Source organism: Haemaphysalis longicornis, unplaced genomic scaffold (genome assembly GCF_048455015.1).
Source record: "Haemaphysalis longicornis isolate Haplotype H1 unplaced genomic scaffold, Haemaphysalis longicornis Haplotype H1 scaffold_5, whole genome shotgun sequence".
NCBI lineage: Eukaryota > Metazoa > Arthropoda > Arachnida > Ixodida > Ixodidae > Haemaphysalis > Haemaphysalis longicornis.
Window position 1 is genome coordinate 160,654,066 of NW_027526385.1, and position 15,495 is coordinate 160,669,560.

The following is a 15,495-nucleotide window of genomic DNA, read 5'->3' on the forward strand; positions in this document are numbered from 1 at the left end:
GTGAAGCAGCAAGTGTTTCATTCGCGCGTTGGATTTCGCCTTCTGGGACGGCTGCGCTGTTATTCAACCACACTCCTAGATCTGTATATTTTAACGAAGTTAAAAGAGCTTCAACTGTGTCTGTGTTGGATTTCGCGTCCGCTTGTGATACCCACCGCTGTGCATTTCGAAGTGCTTCAACCGGGTCGTTTGATTAAGTTTTACGCTGCAACAGTGTTCTAGGTAATAAATACTTTGTAATCCGTGCTGTTTTGCAATCGCAGTGTAGCATTCGCAAATCGTCGCGTGAACGGTTGCTACGCAAGCGTGCATCCACAGTTCACCCTGTGATCGGCCGCCGCTGTGAAAGTCAACCTTTATTATGAATGAATTCCTGGAGTTTGACAAATAGAAATTTAGCCTAATGCCCCATAAAGTTGGGCCTAAGTCACGCTGGCCCTAAGTCACGATTATACGCGATAAGTATAATCACTTGTAGCCCACCTTGAACATGTTGGTACTCAGATTTTCTGACGATTGCTTTCAACCTTGCCACGATGGTTGCACTTTGTGCCCTGCTGCTTCTTATGCGATCGCACAAACAACCGGGTAGCTTGTTTTGTTTTTTTTTCTTTATCGTATCTAGCGCTCCGCACAGACGAAACGGCAGTTGGCACTAAAGTTTTGCCCAGGCAGAATTAGAACTGTCAAATACTCCTGCTCTGATCTTCGCCTCTGACACGCACCTTTGCACCGGCTCCTCTTCGCGATCGTGTGTTCACGGGTCTTTTTCTTTTTTGCTTGCAAGCCCCAATGGTGCTAGCACCCACATTTATTTGCGAGCCTATGAAGCCTCCACTGATGACTTACGTTTGTCCACACACACTGACCAAAACAAGCTACAAGGGGCTTTGGTATCCAGTATTCTTACGCTGGAGCATGCTTCAAGGCATGTGATCACAAAAGCACTTAACTTTACAGCAAATACAGGTTCTCAAATTGACTGAAAAACTGAAACATAACATTAAGCCTTATAAATATTTACCTAGTACGTGTGCTAGTTCTGCATCAATTGCTAAAAAAAAACCCACAACACATGCTAATGAACTGATCATGAAAAAGTGACGTAGTGAATAGTAAATCTGTCTACTGAAAGCAATTTTTTAATAAAACTACATATTTGAATATAGATTACATGTTGCAATGTATGGGCATATGAAACAGCAGAAACGAAGTCCCAAAGCTCGAAAATTTTTTATTAAATGCTTTATAACCTCAAATATACATACAACATTTTACGTGCCCATCACGGTTTAGGCCAGGAACATCTTGGCTCAAAACTTTCCACAATTTCTCAGTCAGCACCTGCAACACCAAAAGAAACAAATAAACGCTTCCTTTTACAACCACACCGCAAACGTCAAGTGAATCTAAATTCACAATTGATGGTGTATTTTTTCCCATATATGGCTACATTAATATGTACACAAAAGTTAGTTTAGCCTGCTTTTGAACTATTCTAACTGCTTATTCTGAATTTTTTTTCTACGTGACACGAGAGATCCTTTGCTGATGCAGTCTTGTGTCTAAAACCTGCTTTAGTCCCTTCACACCAAACGGTATTTTTGACTTTTTTGAGAATTTGTACAAGGCCAAATAATGGCTTACACTAGTAGGATTAAAGTTCTGAGCTAGACTGCTTTGATCTCTGATTTCGTTAACAAACTGCACTGCCTTTCCCAATAGCTAAACAGGTGCTTACAGTGTATCTGACAGAACAGCTGTCACGCAATGGCCATACAGGACAACTGGGTCGGTTTATCAGTCAGGAATTATATGAGGGGGCACTAGGCTGAGCCCCGCTCATCGCACCACTGCTGCAAAAACAAAGTGGAAAAAGATTCTATTTCGGGGGTTGTAGTTGCCGAGGCCACTCTTGGGCTGTGAAGCGTGACACAGTGCTAGGTTCGATACACGTTAATCCTGACATTTGGGTATCTTACCTCGCACTGAAATCTCCACACACGGGCATTTTCGATTTTTTTCTTTTTGCCTTCACTAAAAAAAAAGAAAAGAAAAAAGTCCTTGGGCTCAGCTGCACAATGCTTTAGGAACTGCGGCTGCTGCTCAGGCACAAGTTGGAGCCATTACTTAGACTAGGCACAAATCCTCAAGAGTTGAAAACTGATTTCAGCGCAAAGCAGCAAAACAGCACTTTATTAAAAACAAGAGAAGTGGGAAAGACCTTATAACAACACGCGCTAAAGAACGACCTCTTTGAATAAACACAGTGTCACATTGTAAATCGTCAATGCCTGGTTAGCATATCCTTCATGCACAAGTATACTTAGTTGCTCCTTTAGACCAACAACGATGGCCAGAAGAAGTCAGGCTGCTGCCTTGCACGCCTTGTACTTCCTGCTTCGCCTTAATATTACCATACGTTAGGAGCCAAGTATCTGAAATACCCATCTGTTTGATGCTTTGGACGTGCCGTGTAGGTGTTGTCGTGCAGTAATCCTCATTGGACGACGAGAATGAATGCAAATTAAATGACTCGCGAGCGAAAAATGACGTTACCAAAGTTGATCAGTTCGCTACTCTGGCACCGCTTTACCATTGAGCCAATGCTGTGGACTTTTTTGTAAACAACCTGTAATTTCTCCGCGCCACGTAACATCATTGATAGTGGTTGCGGACTGAAGTAGCGTAGAAAACCGGGCTAGTTGGTGTAGATTCATCTTCGCAGCGCACAAATAACGGGACAAAAAAGAGGATAACACTGGACAACCACTGAACCAAAACCGAATTTTTATTGAAGAGACAAATATAAAGCCATCAAAGGTATAAAACAAAGATAAAAACATGACACATGAACCCACTATAAGCAACTGTACAGACAAACGCTCTCAAGTACTGCTCTCTTCAAGATACGCCAATTCTGCATCTAAAAGTGCTAAAGACGAGCGCTAACACACGAGTCAGACATTTTTCGAATTTTATGTGCTTTCACTATACTTCCCTCACCTTTTGTTCATCGTGCGAGAACAGTATCGTTGTATCATGAAGGAAAAGCGTACAACCACAATCTTTGCAATAGGTGGGAAGAGGGCCAGAAGGCACTCAGTGAACTGGCCAACATCAAAGCGACCACACTTGAGAGGAATGCAATAAACCACGTTTAATCTATAAGGAACAACCTGTTTCTCATGTTTCACACCACACCTGTTTGCTCGGCCCTTATTACTAATATTCTTTTCGATGGCGGGACAGCTGCAGTTTAACTTAATTTTGGCTGAAAACACCACATTGATGTTATATCTGCTCCCCATTTCTTTCAAGCGGTGAGATACATCGTGCAGGTACGAGATTACAACTATCTTTTCCTTCACAACATCACAAGCAGGAGACAAGTTTTCTTCACCAAATCCAACAACTGAAGACAGGCCGACCCAATGACTCCGTCACCGTAGCCAGCATTTTTGGGTCCAACTAACTGTTCACCAAAGCTAGACTCAATTAGGTGAAAACAAGACTGAAAACAAAACAAGATGGCTGACCTGAGGCAGTTGACAACAATCCCATATTTTGCAATCCTAGAACGTGCTGATGAAGAGTTCAGTAAAGGCTTCTTCGATCGCGGGCTATAGAGCCAACATACATGATTCTGCTCTAATTTTAACAACAGGTCCAAAAACTGGATAGTTCTTTCGTTCAGCGCCTTGGACATAAAGGTCAGCCTAAATGCGTGACGTTTGAATGCTTTTAAAATGTCCACCATTTTTCTTGTAGGGTCATAGTTTCCACAAAGTACTAGGTAATCGTCAACATACATGAAAATTTTAATTGCCAAACCCTCCAAGTCACGTTCCAATACACGGTCAACATGAGCCAAGAAAATGTCACTAACAAGGTGAGGAACTTCAAAACGTCTACAGATTCCAGATCTCTGCACAAAGACACTGTCACACCATCCTACAATACTTGATGCTAAGTAGAAACGCAGAAGCTCCAAAAAGGATTCCACGGAAATCCCGCAACTTTGCATAAACTTAACCTCGCCGTTGTAGACGGTGATACACTCTTTCACAGAGACCAAAACTTGTTCATGCGGAAGGGAGTAGAAAAGGTTTCCAGCGTCAATGCTGAAAGCAGAGCACCAGCCTGGATTACTGCGCGCACAGTAACCTCATTTGTGTGCTGTGAAGATGAAGAAGCTTGCGCAGCGTGCCCTATCCTGGTCCTCTTGCATTGCGACATCTGCTATCTCAAACACGGAGCTGCACAGTGGACACCAGGTCGGCACAGAAATTTTCGCACTCGATGGAGCCCTCTGGCCGACCATGCCACTTATGGTCGTCTCCCATCCCTGCGACCGCAGCACCTTCTGCGGCACTGACGTTGATGACTGGATAAGCACCTACGAGAGTGCGAGCGCTCATAACAGATGGGATGCAACCTTGGGGCTGGCCAACGTAATATTTTACTTCAAGGGCCCAGCCAGACTATTGTTGGTTTGAGACACAGGAAGCAGACCTGACAAGCTGGGAAACCTGCAAATTGACATTACGTGAGCTGTTCGGAAAGCTTGTTGGCCACCAACTAGCCGAGAAGGAATTTTCTTCCCATGCCAAAACCTCGATGGAGTCATCCGTCGCCTATATTCAGGATGGTGTTGCTCTGTGTCACAAGTTAGATGCCGACACGTCAGAAACTGGCAAAGTAGGCCATGTGCAGAAAGGAATTGCTGATGGCGCTTTCAACCTGCTTGTTTATAAGGACTGCACCAGCACAGACGGCATCATTACAGAGTGCAGACCGTTTAAAAATTTTGAAAAGGGCCTCGCAGCCTCTGGAAAATGTTTCTTTGGTTATCAACGTAACTAGTTGATGCATTTCTTTTTGTCATTCCCCCCCATTGTAATGCCAAAAGGCGCTGTGGGAACCAAATAAAGAAAGAAACAAACAAACGAAAGCTCACTGTATTGCCCCACAGTTCACTCGACTGCCTAACACGGCTCCCACATCCTATTACGAGTATACCACTTTACTGGAATGTGCCCTTCTTTGTTCGACGACGTAATGAAAATAGTACGCCGTGAGCTGGAGGCTACAGCTACGGCTGCCCAACTAGCCCCGACCCGTGAATGAACGTCACATTCCATCTCCCTAATCCATGCGATATACAGCAAGAGCTCGCAAGCCACACCATTCCACGCATTTGCTCTGTAGCTCACCCGAAAAACGCTTTCACTGTTCCTCGTGTCTCAACTGGTCCCACGCCATTTTCAGACACAAAATTCCGAAGAGTGGAGTACTCCTGAAAACAAGCCAATATGCTTCCACTGCTGTCACGGTGGGCATGTGGCCCGCTACAGCTTTCGACATTGCCAGGCTAAGCCTTCGCCTCATCAGACGACTAATCAATGCAGCTCAAGGAGGTAATACTGCACCTGTGACCTGGACGACAGATCTTCTATTAACCAAGGAGTCTAAGCCCAATTTACTAGACGTTACTGTTGATGGTGTTGCAGCCCAGGCTCTCACTGACACAAATGCTCACATCTCTGTAATGAGCTTAACCCTCCGCTGGCATCTCCGCAAAGTTCTGACGCCACCCATGCAAACATTTGTTCGAGTTGCCAATGAGAGCACACCTTCAATTGCCGGAATGCGTACCGCCTGAATATGGATTGCCGACCACGATAGTGTCGTTCTCTTCACCGTCCTTGAAAAATGCCCCAATGACATTATCCTCGGCGTCGATTTTTTCTCGAACCGCTCTCATTGACTATTCTGCGGGACTTCTCTCTTTTGAATTTCCTTGTGCCAAAAATGCTCAAAAGCACCGTTGTCGTTCCACAGATTATGTCAATTTGCTGTCAAATGCTGTAACATACATGCCCCTGTGATCAAGCCCACCTGTTTCTCACAGTTATTTCTCACCAGATTGTTCGACAAGCCGAGCGGAAGCTACGACAAGCACGTATCCTTGAGTGCCGCCAGAAGCTACGAGCTTTGGAGAAGCAAACCTTCTTTGCACGCCGGCAAATTGAGTATCTTATTCCTGAGGACTTCCCAGATGTGCAGCTGCACGCAAACTTCACCGCTAGCATGGGAGAAGGCCGTCATAGAACATCGCAAGAGAGGAAACTGCAAGCACTCCAGCCGGACGTGCCACAATGCACCCAAGAGGTCATCAACCTATCTCCGTACACACCGAACGAAGAGGAGGCTAAGGTTTTGTCCCTTGGTTTGAATTTTAACACGGAAGCACCCCCGGAGCCAGGATAGGTGATTTGTGCGGTCGAACGCGCGGTCGGCCAGCTTCCCTCTGAAGTACGGCAAGAAGCGTGCACCCGTGCTATTGGTGTGCTCTCTGGTTTGCTAAGACATTGTGCAAGACTGCATTTATCGGTAGCGGAGAGGCAAGCCATCAGGAGCCTGCGGAATAACAGCAGTATCGCAATCCTTCCTGCTGACAAAGGCAATGCCACGGTCTTGCTAGATAGCAATGACTACCACAAGAAGATGTTGGCCCTTCTCGAAGACCAGCAGACATACGCTCCTCTAGCCCGTGACCCAACTAGCAGGTTACAGTCCAAGCTTCAAGAACTGCTAACCAGGCTTCTCAAGCTAGTCCCTCCGCACCACAAGGGCCTCTACTACAGGTTACTGTGCATGAACGGTTCAGCCCCGGCAATCTACGGTCTGCCTAAAATCCACAATCCTGGCGTTCCTCTTCGGCCTATCGTCGACTTATTGAGGTCACCGCTCTACCGACTATGAGGCTACCTTCACCAAGTGTTGAGCCCTCTAGCCGGTAAGACGCCCACGCACGTCGGAAACTCGTCCTCTTTTGTTTCGAAGCTGAAGAACGTAACTCTAACTGAAGACGACGTCATGGTTTCGTTCGACGTCAAGTCTCTTTTCACTAGTGTCCCAGTGGATCTGGCAGTAGCCATGTGCGAAGAAGCACTAAACGCGGACATTAGTCTTCCCGATCGCACTCCCTTTCACGTCCCCGAGCTCTGTGAGTTGCTTATGTTTTGTCTGAGCAACACCTATTTTTTTTACGGGGGAAGCCTCTATCAGCAGACCCATGGCACGGCAAAGGGTGCATCAATATCAGTTACTACGGCCAATCTAGTTATGGAGGCTTTAGAGGGGAAGGTAGTGGCAACCTTCACACCGGCACCGAGGTTTTTTTGCCGCTATGTCGATGACTGTTTTTGTATTTTAAACAAGCAAGATGTCCCATGTCTTTTGGACAGCCTCAACGCCCAGAATGTGCATATACAGTTCACCGTGGAGTTCGAGCAAGGCAACATGCTTCCCTTTTTTGGATGCTCTTGTTCGCCGCGATGCGGGCGCTCTCTCCTTCTCAGTGTACAGGAAGCGCACACACACGGGTCGTTACTCCAGTTTTGAATCTTGCCACCCTCTCGGCCACAAGACATCCGTTGTGTCGTCCTTGATAAAGCGCGCCGTAGGCATCTGCTCAGATGACAGTGCACTGAAACGTGAATTAGGAACGATTCGCCTCGAACTAATCGCCAATGGCTACCCTAAGTGACTTATTTGCCAAACCAAGAATAAGATACTACAGCCAAGAATGGCCAACAACAGGACATTACGAGCACGCGCAGCCATCCCCTACATCCCAGGAATAAGCGAAGCATTGTCGCGCGTCTTTTCAAAATACGGCATGCGCATTGCCCATGTACCGACCAGCAAGCTCCGCGACGACTGAAAGACCACCAACGTGATGTAAGAAATCATAATCACATGACGAATGCCATTGCCATTGCGGAGCACGCGCACAAACATTCCTACAAGATTGACTGGGAGAACACTGCAATTTTAGCTAAGGAAAACAACACATCATCTCGGCGTCTGCTAGAGTCACTTTTTATCCAATCAACGCCAGCCACAATGAACCGGACGGATGGGACTTTGCCTCCCGTCTACGCATGCTCTCTACGTCATGTGCTGCCTATATATTGACGACGACGGCTTGTCTTACGTAGTGAACAAGGGACCCGTATGTGGTTCCAAAACGTCAATATATTTTTATTCTTGGTCAGTGTTCGCTTTTCTTTTGCAAGTTATTATATGGTCTTCCCTATTACAGACGCGCTGCTTCTGTGAAACGTCACTCTGCCACACATCATCATTACTGCGGTAGAGAACCAAAGCTGCCTTCCCTTTCAGTTTTTCAACTTCAGTTTCACACCTCAAGTCCTTCCCAAGGGGATTTCGCTTGCAATGCTGTGCCCTTTCTGGCATGAATGCTAGCACTCCTGCAGATTTACCTCCTGCAGTGCAGGCGTCCCATCAAGCACCATCAATCAAGGCAGTGGCTGCTTCAGACCTCCCACCGGATCATACCGCCGATCTCCCTCGTCTTCTGGATTCCTGCAAGGACATCTTCGACTTAGACAACCATCCACCAACCCAAACTTCTCCAGTCACCCATCATATCAACACCAACGATGCTTCACCAGTGTACAAGTGGCCGTATTGCGTATCACTTGCTGAACGACTCGTCATCCAAAAGGTAAAAAACAAAATGCTCAGTAAGGATACAGTCGAACCATCTTCCAGTCTGTGGGTGTCTCCAGTCGTGTTGGTCAGAGAAAAAGATGGGACGTAGCGCTTCTAGATGGATTATGCAAACTTAACTATTATGAAGGAAGGCCTTATACAGTGGGATCTCATTGATACAATTCTGCATAATACGTTTTTATTTTCATTCCAAGCCAAAATCCCTTAGCATTTTCGTGCATTTGATACGATCACATTTTTGCTAAAAATTGGATGGCACGACCACGAAAGTGAACCTTGACCATTTTTAGAAACCTTACATTTATTGTTCGGTATACTAGCTCAAACCCCATGTCAACAACCCATGACCTGCATGGCAGCGCCGGTTCTGCGACAAAAACACTGCTGCCGGGCGTGGGCGCTCTGTTCAATGAGGATGATATGTGAGGCGAGGCACTGTGCCATCTAGTGAAACATATCATAATCACAGAGTTTCTCAGTTTGATCATAATCGAGGAAGAATGTTCCAATGCTCTTGGCAGGCGGCGACTTCCCTCCCCAACTTCTCGCCATGCTCTGTGCTTCCCGCTCCGTTCTTTGTTCTTTTTCTGCGCTGTTCCTGTGTTCGGTGGTGTTGCTTATGAGGCTATTTTTGTTCTTGTTCTATTTGACTAGTCTTGTTCTCCTTAGGCTGCCTTGTTGCTGTGCGGGGTGTGCTGCCAGGCTTGTGGCAATGTCGAGGAAACGGAAGGCACTCAGTATAAAAAGAAAAAGTGGAACTTGTACAGAAATTGGAAGAAAACCCGAAGAGGAAATGCGTGGATTTGGCACACAAGCTCGGTTTGCCAGTGTCAACGCTCAACACTATTGCCGGTCAGCAAGAGGAACTTCAAAAGAATGTGCAAGTTTCCGGCCCTGATGCGAAACAAGCACAAGGTGCGAAGCATGACCAAATGGAATACATCCTGCTCACATGGTGGGAGGAAGTTAGAGCGGCAGGATGAACGCCGATAGATCAGTACTACGCGAAAAAGTTGACAACACTGCGCTCTCCTTGGGCATTGAGGACTCCAAAGCGTCTGGTGGCTGGCTTCACCAATTCAAGGCACAACGTGAAGTGTCATACAGAACAGCATCCGCGCAAGTGAAAAATACCAGCAGCTTTTTTTTTTTATTTTTACATTTCCGGAGAATTTTCTCCCAGACTTCGAAAAGAAAGTGCAGCACAAATTTACCAGCTACTCCACTGTTGCTCAATAAAATTGAGTTGCTGACGGAGAATGCAGATTTTTCTTTTTTTTTTAAGAAACTCTTTGGATAATACGATTTTCACATAATGCTTTTTATTTCCCGGTTCCCCTGAAAAACGTATCAACGAGATTTCACTGTACATGATACCTAGACAAGATGTGGCTGGCAACTTGTGAAGGGAGGTAACTTCGTCCAACCAAAGCCTGATTAGTCATGCTAATGCCTCCTATATTTCAATATGGTCTAACACCAGCTACCCCACTTTGGCAGAGCCAGTGGGGAACATTTCAACACTACTGTCACTGTGTACTGCAGAACGAACATCCATCGCGCATTTAAAAACCCTGCATACGAAGCTGCATCGCGCAAAGTTGTTCTATGGCCACTGAATGTCCTCGCTGAATGTCAAGGAAGCGTCCTCACCGACGCGCTTTGGCGTCGTCTATCAGCGGATTCGTATGCATACAAGCGTTTACAGCAAGAACGGTAAATATATTACAACGCCCTTCAAGCACATGTCGGCAAAATGCGATTACTTCGCCGCGTTCGCAGGATTCAGCCGCACAGTAGAGCACAGTCGTAGCATACTAGCAGGAATGAACGCATCGTACGGCTTCTTCCATGTTTCGTCACCCCGTGACTACAGTTTACCTCAACACCAATTTATAACGCACGCCCTTAAGGAGCTTACACTCTAAAAAGCGCTACAACCTTTCTGGTAACCTTGAGTGAATGTAGAAGCGTAGCCACCGCGCACATCACGTCGTAGCTAGCGCCGATTTCAATGCGAACGCGGTCGTCGACGCGGCTACGTGAACGTACCGCTGACAGCCTCAAGGAAAGTGTATTTGGGGGCTCTAGAACAACGTATTTAAATTTAGCCCATGTTTGCGAATAACAAATGATTCCTTGAGTGCTTTAGTCACATTGTCATTCAGAATGTGCCTAGCCAGTTATGTCCAACATACGGAGAGCGCACGGCGTTTGCAGTACACGGACAGGTATATAATTACCCGCCCCTATTGACACCAGCCCTTAAAAAATATCTTACCTTTCGTTTATGACGCAAAAAGATGCAGAGGAGAAAGCAGCAGACTTGAAAGTGAACATTTCGACAGACTTCTGTCTGGTTGGGAAGTTACTGAACGGAGATTTAATTAGGCTCCAACCAATACAATGCAAAAAGTCAAAAAAAAAGGCAATACAATGCAAAAAGGCAATGCCTTTTTGCATTGTATTGGTTGGAGCCTAATTAAATCTCAGTTCAGAAAGCACCAGGTTTCGTTATCTACAAGAAATCGATGCTGGCTTGCGCTTTGAAACTCGTACACAAAAGGCAAGTGGCTTCGGCTTGACGTGGCTTGACCAGTGTTGCTTTTGCCTTGCGCAAAATTAAATCTACTAAAATCCTCTGTTACACCAGAGTTACTCAATATATCCAGTAACTCTGCTGTTACACAACTTTTATACTCTGTTACCTCCGCAAATAACAGAATACGAGCGGCTGTATTTAGCCGGTCGTGTGACAGTTTTTTAGGTGAATTAAGCAGTTTGCACAAGGTAAAAGCAACACTGGTCAAGCCACGTCAAGCCGAAGCCACTTGCCTGTTGTGTACGAGCAGTACGAGTTTCAAAAACCTGCTGCTTTCTCCTCTGCATCTTTTTGCGTCATAAACGAAAGGTAAGATATTTTTTAAGGGCTGGTGTCAAGAGGGGCGGGTAATTATATACCTGTCCGTGTACTGCAAACGCCGTGCGCTCTCCGTATGTTGGACATAACTGGCTAGGCACATTCTGAATGACAATGTAACTAAAGCACTCAAGGAATCATTTGTTATTCGCAAACATGGGCTAAATTTAAATACGTTGTTCTAGAGCCCCCAAATACACTTTCCTTGAGGCTGTCAGCGGTACGTTCACGTAGCCGCGTCGACGACCGCGTTCGCATTGAAACCGGCGCTAGCTACGACGTGATGTGCGCGGTGGCTACGCTTCTACATTCACTCAAGGTTACCAGAAAGGTTGTAGCGCTTTTTAGAGTGTAAGGTCCCTAAGGGCGTGCGTTATAAATTGGTGTTGAGGTAAACTGTAGTCACGGGGTGACGAAACGTGGAAGAAGCCGTACGATGCGTTCATTCCTGCTAGTATGCTACGACTGTGCTCTACTGTGCGGCTCAATCCTGCGAACGCGGCGAAGTAATCGCATTTTGCCGACATGTGCTTGAAGGGCGTTGTAATATATTTACCGTTCTTGCTGTAAACGCTTGTATGCATACGAATCCGCTGATAGACGACGCCAAAGCGCGTCGGTGAGGACGCTTCCTTGACATTCAGCGAGGACATTCAGTGGCCATAGAACAACTTTGCGCGATGCAGCTTCGTATGCAGGGTTTTTAAATGCGCGATGGATGTTCGTTCTGCAGTACACAGTGACAGTAGTGTTGAAATGTTCCCCACTGGCTCTGCCAAAGTGGGGTAGCTGGTGTTAGACCATATTGAAATATAGGAGGCATTAGCATGACTAATCAGGCTTTGGTTGGACGAAGTTACCTCCCTTCACAAGTTGCCAGCCACATCTTGTCTAGGTATCATGTACAGTGAAATCTCGTTGATACGTTTTTCAGGGGAACCGGGAAATAAAAAGCATTATGTGAAAATCGTATTATCCAAAGAGTTTCTTAAAAAAAAAAGAAAAATCTGCATTCTCCGTCAGCAACTCAATTTTATTGAGCAACAGTGGAGTAGCTGGTAAATTTGTGCTGCACTTTCTTTTCGAAGTCTGGGAGAAAATTCTCCGGAAATGTAAAAATAAAAAAAAAAAGCTGCTGGTATTTTTCACTTGCGCGGATGCTGTTCTGTATGACACTTCACGTTGTGCCTTGAATTGGTGAAGCCAGCCACCAGACGCTTTGGAGTCCTCAATGCCCAAGGAGAGCGCAGTGTTGTCAACTTTTTCGCGTAGTACTGATCTATCGGCGTTCATCCTGCCGCTCTAACTTCCTCCCACCATGTGAGCAGGATGTCTTCCATTTGGTCATGCTTCGCACCTTGTGCTTGTTTCGCATCAGGGCCGGAAACTTGCACATTCTTTTGAAGTTCCTCTTGCTGACCGGCAATAGTGTTGAGCGTTGACACTGGCAAACCGAGCTTGTGTGCCAAATCCACGCATTTCCTCTTCGGGTTTTCTTCCAATTTCTGTACAAGTTCCACTTTTTCTTTTTATACTGAGTGCCTTCCGTTTCCTCGACATTGCCACAAGCCTGGCAGCACACCCCGCACAGCAACAAGGCAGCCTAAGGAGAACAAGACTAGTCAAATAGAACAAGAACAAAAATAGCCTCATAAGCAACACCACCGAACACAGGAACAGCGCAGAAAAAGAACAAAGAACGGAGCGGGAAGCACAGAGCATGGCGAGAAGTTGGGGAGGGAAGTCGCCGCCTGCCAAGAGCATTGGAACATTCTTCCTCGATTATGATCAAACTGAGAAACTCTGTGATTATGATATGTTTCACTAGATGGCACAGTGCCTCGCCTCACATATCATCCTCATTGAACAGAGCGCCCACGCCCGGCAGCAGTGTTTTTGTCGCAGAACCGGCGCTGCCATGCAGGTCATGGGTTGTTGACATGGGGTTTGAGCTAGTATACCGAACAATAAATGTAAGGTTTCTAAAAATGGTCAAGGTTCACTTTCGTGGTCGTGCCATCCAATTTTTAGCAAAAATGTGATCGTATCAAATGCACGAAAATGCTAAGGGATTTTGGCTTGGAATGAAAATAAAAACGTATTATGCAGAATTGTATCAATGAGATCCCACTGTATAAGGCCTTCCTTCATAATAGTTAAGTTTGCATAATCCATCTAGAAGCGCTACGTCCCATCTTTTTCTCTGACCAACACGACTGGAGACACCCACAGACTGGAAGATGGTTCGACTGTATCCTTACTGAGCATTTTGTTTTTTACCTTTTGGATGACGAGTCGTTCAGCAAGTGATACGCAATACGGCCACTTGTACACTGGTGAAGCATCGTTGGTGTTGATATGATGGGTGACTGCAGAAGTTTGGGTTGGTTGATGGTTGTCTAAGTCGAAGATGTCCTTGCAGGAATCCAGAAGACGAGGGAGATCGGCGGTATGATCCGGTGGGAGGTCTGAAGCAGCCACTGCCTTGATTGATCGTGCTTGATGGGACGCCTGCACTGCAGGAGGTAAATGTGCAGGAGTGCTAGCATTCATGCCAGAAAGGGCACAGCATTGCAAGCGAAATCCCCTTGGGAAGGACTTGAGGTGTGAAACTGAAGTTGAAAAACTGAAAGGGAAGGCAGCTTTGGTTCTCTACCACAGTAATGACGATGTGTGGCAGAGTGACGTTTCACAGAAGCAGCGCGTCTGTAATAGGGAAGACCATATAATAACTTGCAAAAGAAAAGCGAACACTGACCAAGAATAAAAATATATTGACGTTTTGGAACCACATACGGGTCCCTTGTTCACTACGTAAGACAAGCCGTCGTCGTCAATATATAGGCAGCACATGACGTAGAGAGCATGCGTAGACGGGAGGCAAAGTCCCATCCGTCCGGTTCATTGTGGCTGGCGTTGATTGGATAAAAAGTGACTCTAGCAGACGCCGAGATGATGTGTTGTTTTCCGTAGCTAAAATTGCGGTGTTCTCCCAGTCAATCTTGTGGGAATGTTTGTGCGCGTGCTCCGCAATGGCAATGGCATTCGTCATGTGATTATGATTTCTTACATCACGTTGGTGGTCTTTCAGTCGTCGCGGAGCTTGCTGGCCGGTACATGGGCAATGCGCATGCCGTATTTTGAAAAGACGCGCGACAATGCTTCGCTTATTACTGGGATGTAGGGGATGGCTGCGCGTGCTCGTAATGTCCTGTTGTTGGCCATTCTTGGCTGTAGTATCTTATTCTTGGTTTGGCAAATAAGTCACTTAGGGTAGCCATTGGCGATTAGTTCGAGGCGAATCGTTCCTAATTCACGTTTCAGTGCACTGTCATCTGAGCAGATGCCTACGGCGCGCCTTATCAAGGACGACACAACGGATGTCTTGTGGCCGAGAGGGTGGCAAGATTCAAAACTGGAGTAACGACCCGTGTGTGTGCGCTTCCTGTACACTGAGAAGGAGAGAGCGCCCGCATCGCGGCGAACAAGAACATCCAAAAAAGGGAAGCATGTTGCCTTGCTCGAACTCCACGGTGAACTGTATATGCACATTCTGGGCGTTGAGGCTGTCCAAAAGACATGGGACATCTTGCTTGTTTAAAATACAAAAACAGTCATCGACATAGCGGCAAAAAAACCTCGGTGCCGGTGTGAAGGTTGCCACTACCTTCCCCTCTAAAGCCTCCATAACTAGATTGGCCGTAGTAACTGATATTGATGCACCCTTTGCCGTGCCATGGGTCTGCTGATAGAGGCTTCCCCCGTAAGAAAAATAGGTGTTGCTCAGACAAAACATAAGCAACTCACAGAGCTCGGGGACGTGAAAGGGAGTGCGATCGGGAAGACTAATGTCCGCGTTTAGTGCTTCTTCGCACGTGGCTACTGCCAGATCCACTGGGACACTAGTGAAAAGAGACTTGACGTCGAACGAAACCATGACGTCGTCTTCAGTTAGAGTTACGTCCTTCAGCTTCGAAACAAAAGAGGACGAGTTTCCGACGTGCGTGGGCGTCTTACCGGCTAGAGGG

At 46.3% G+C, this 15,495-nt stretch overlaps 1 long non-coding RNA gene across 1 annotated transcript; it reads right to left on the reverse strand.

Annotated features, from left to right (window-relative positions):
- Positions 1-1,094: 1,094 nt before the first annotated feature.
- On the reverse strand, positions 1,095-10,870 carry LOC144139494 (uncharacterized). The gene is made up of 3 exons (XR_013316230.1): positions 10,829-10,870; positions 8,295-8,397; positions 1,095-1,344 (listed from the first exon to the last, which is right to left on the reverse strand). It is a non-coding gene; the product is annotated as an uncharacterized LOC144139494 (long non-coding RNA).
- Positions 10,871-15,495: the final 4,625 nt, after the last annotated feature.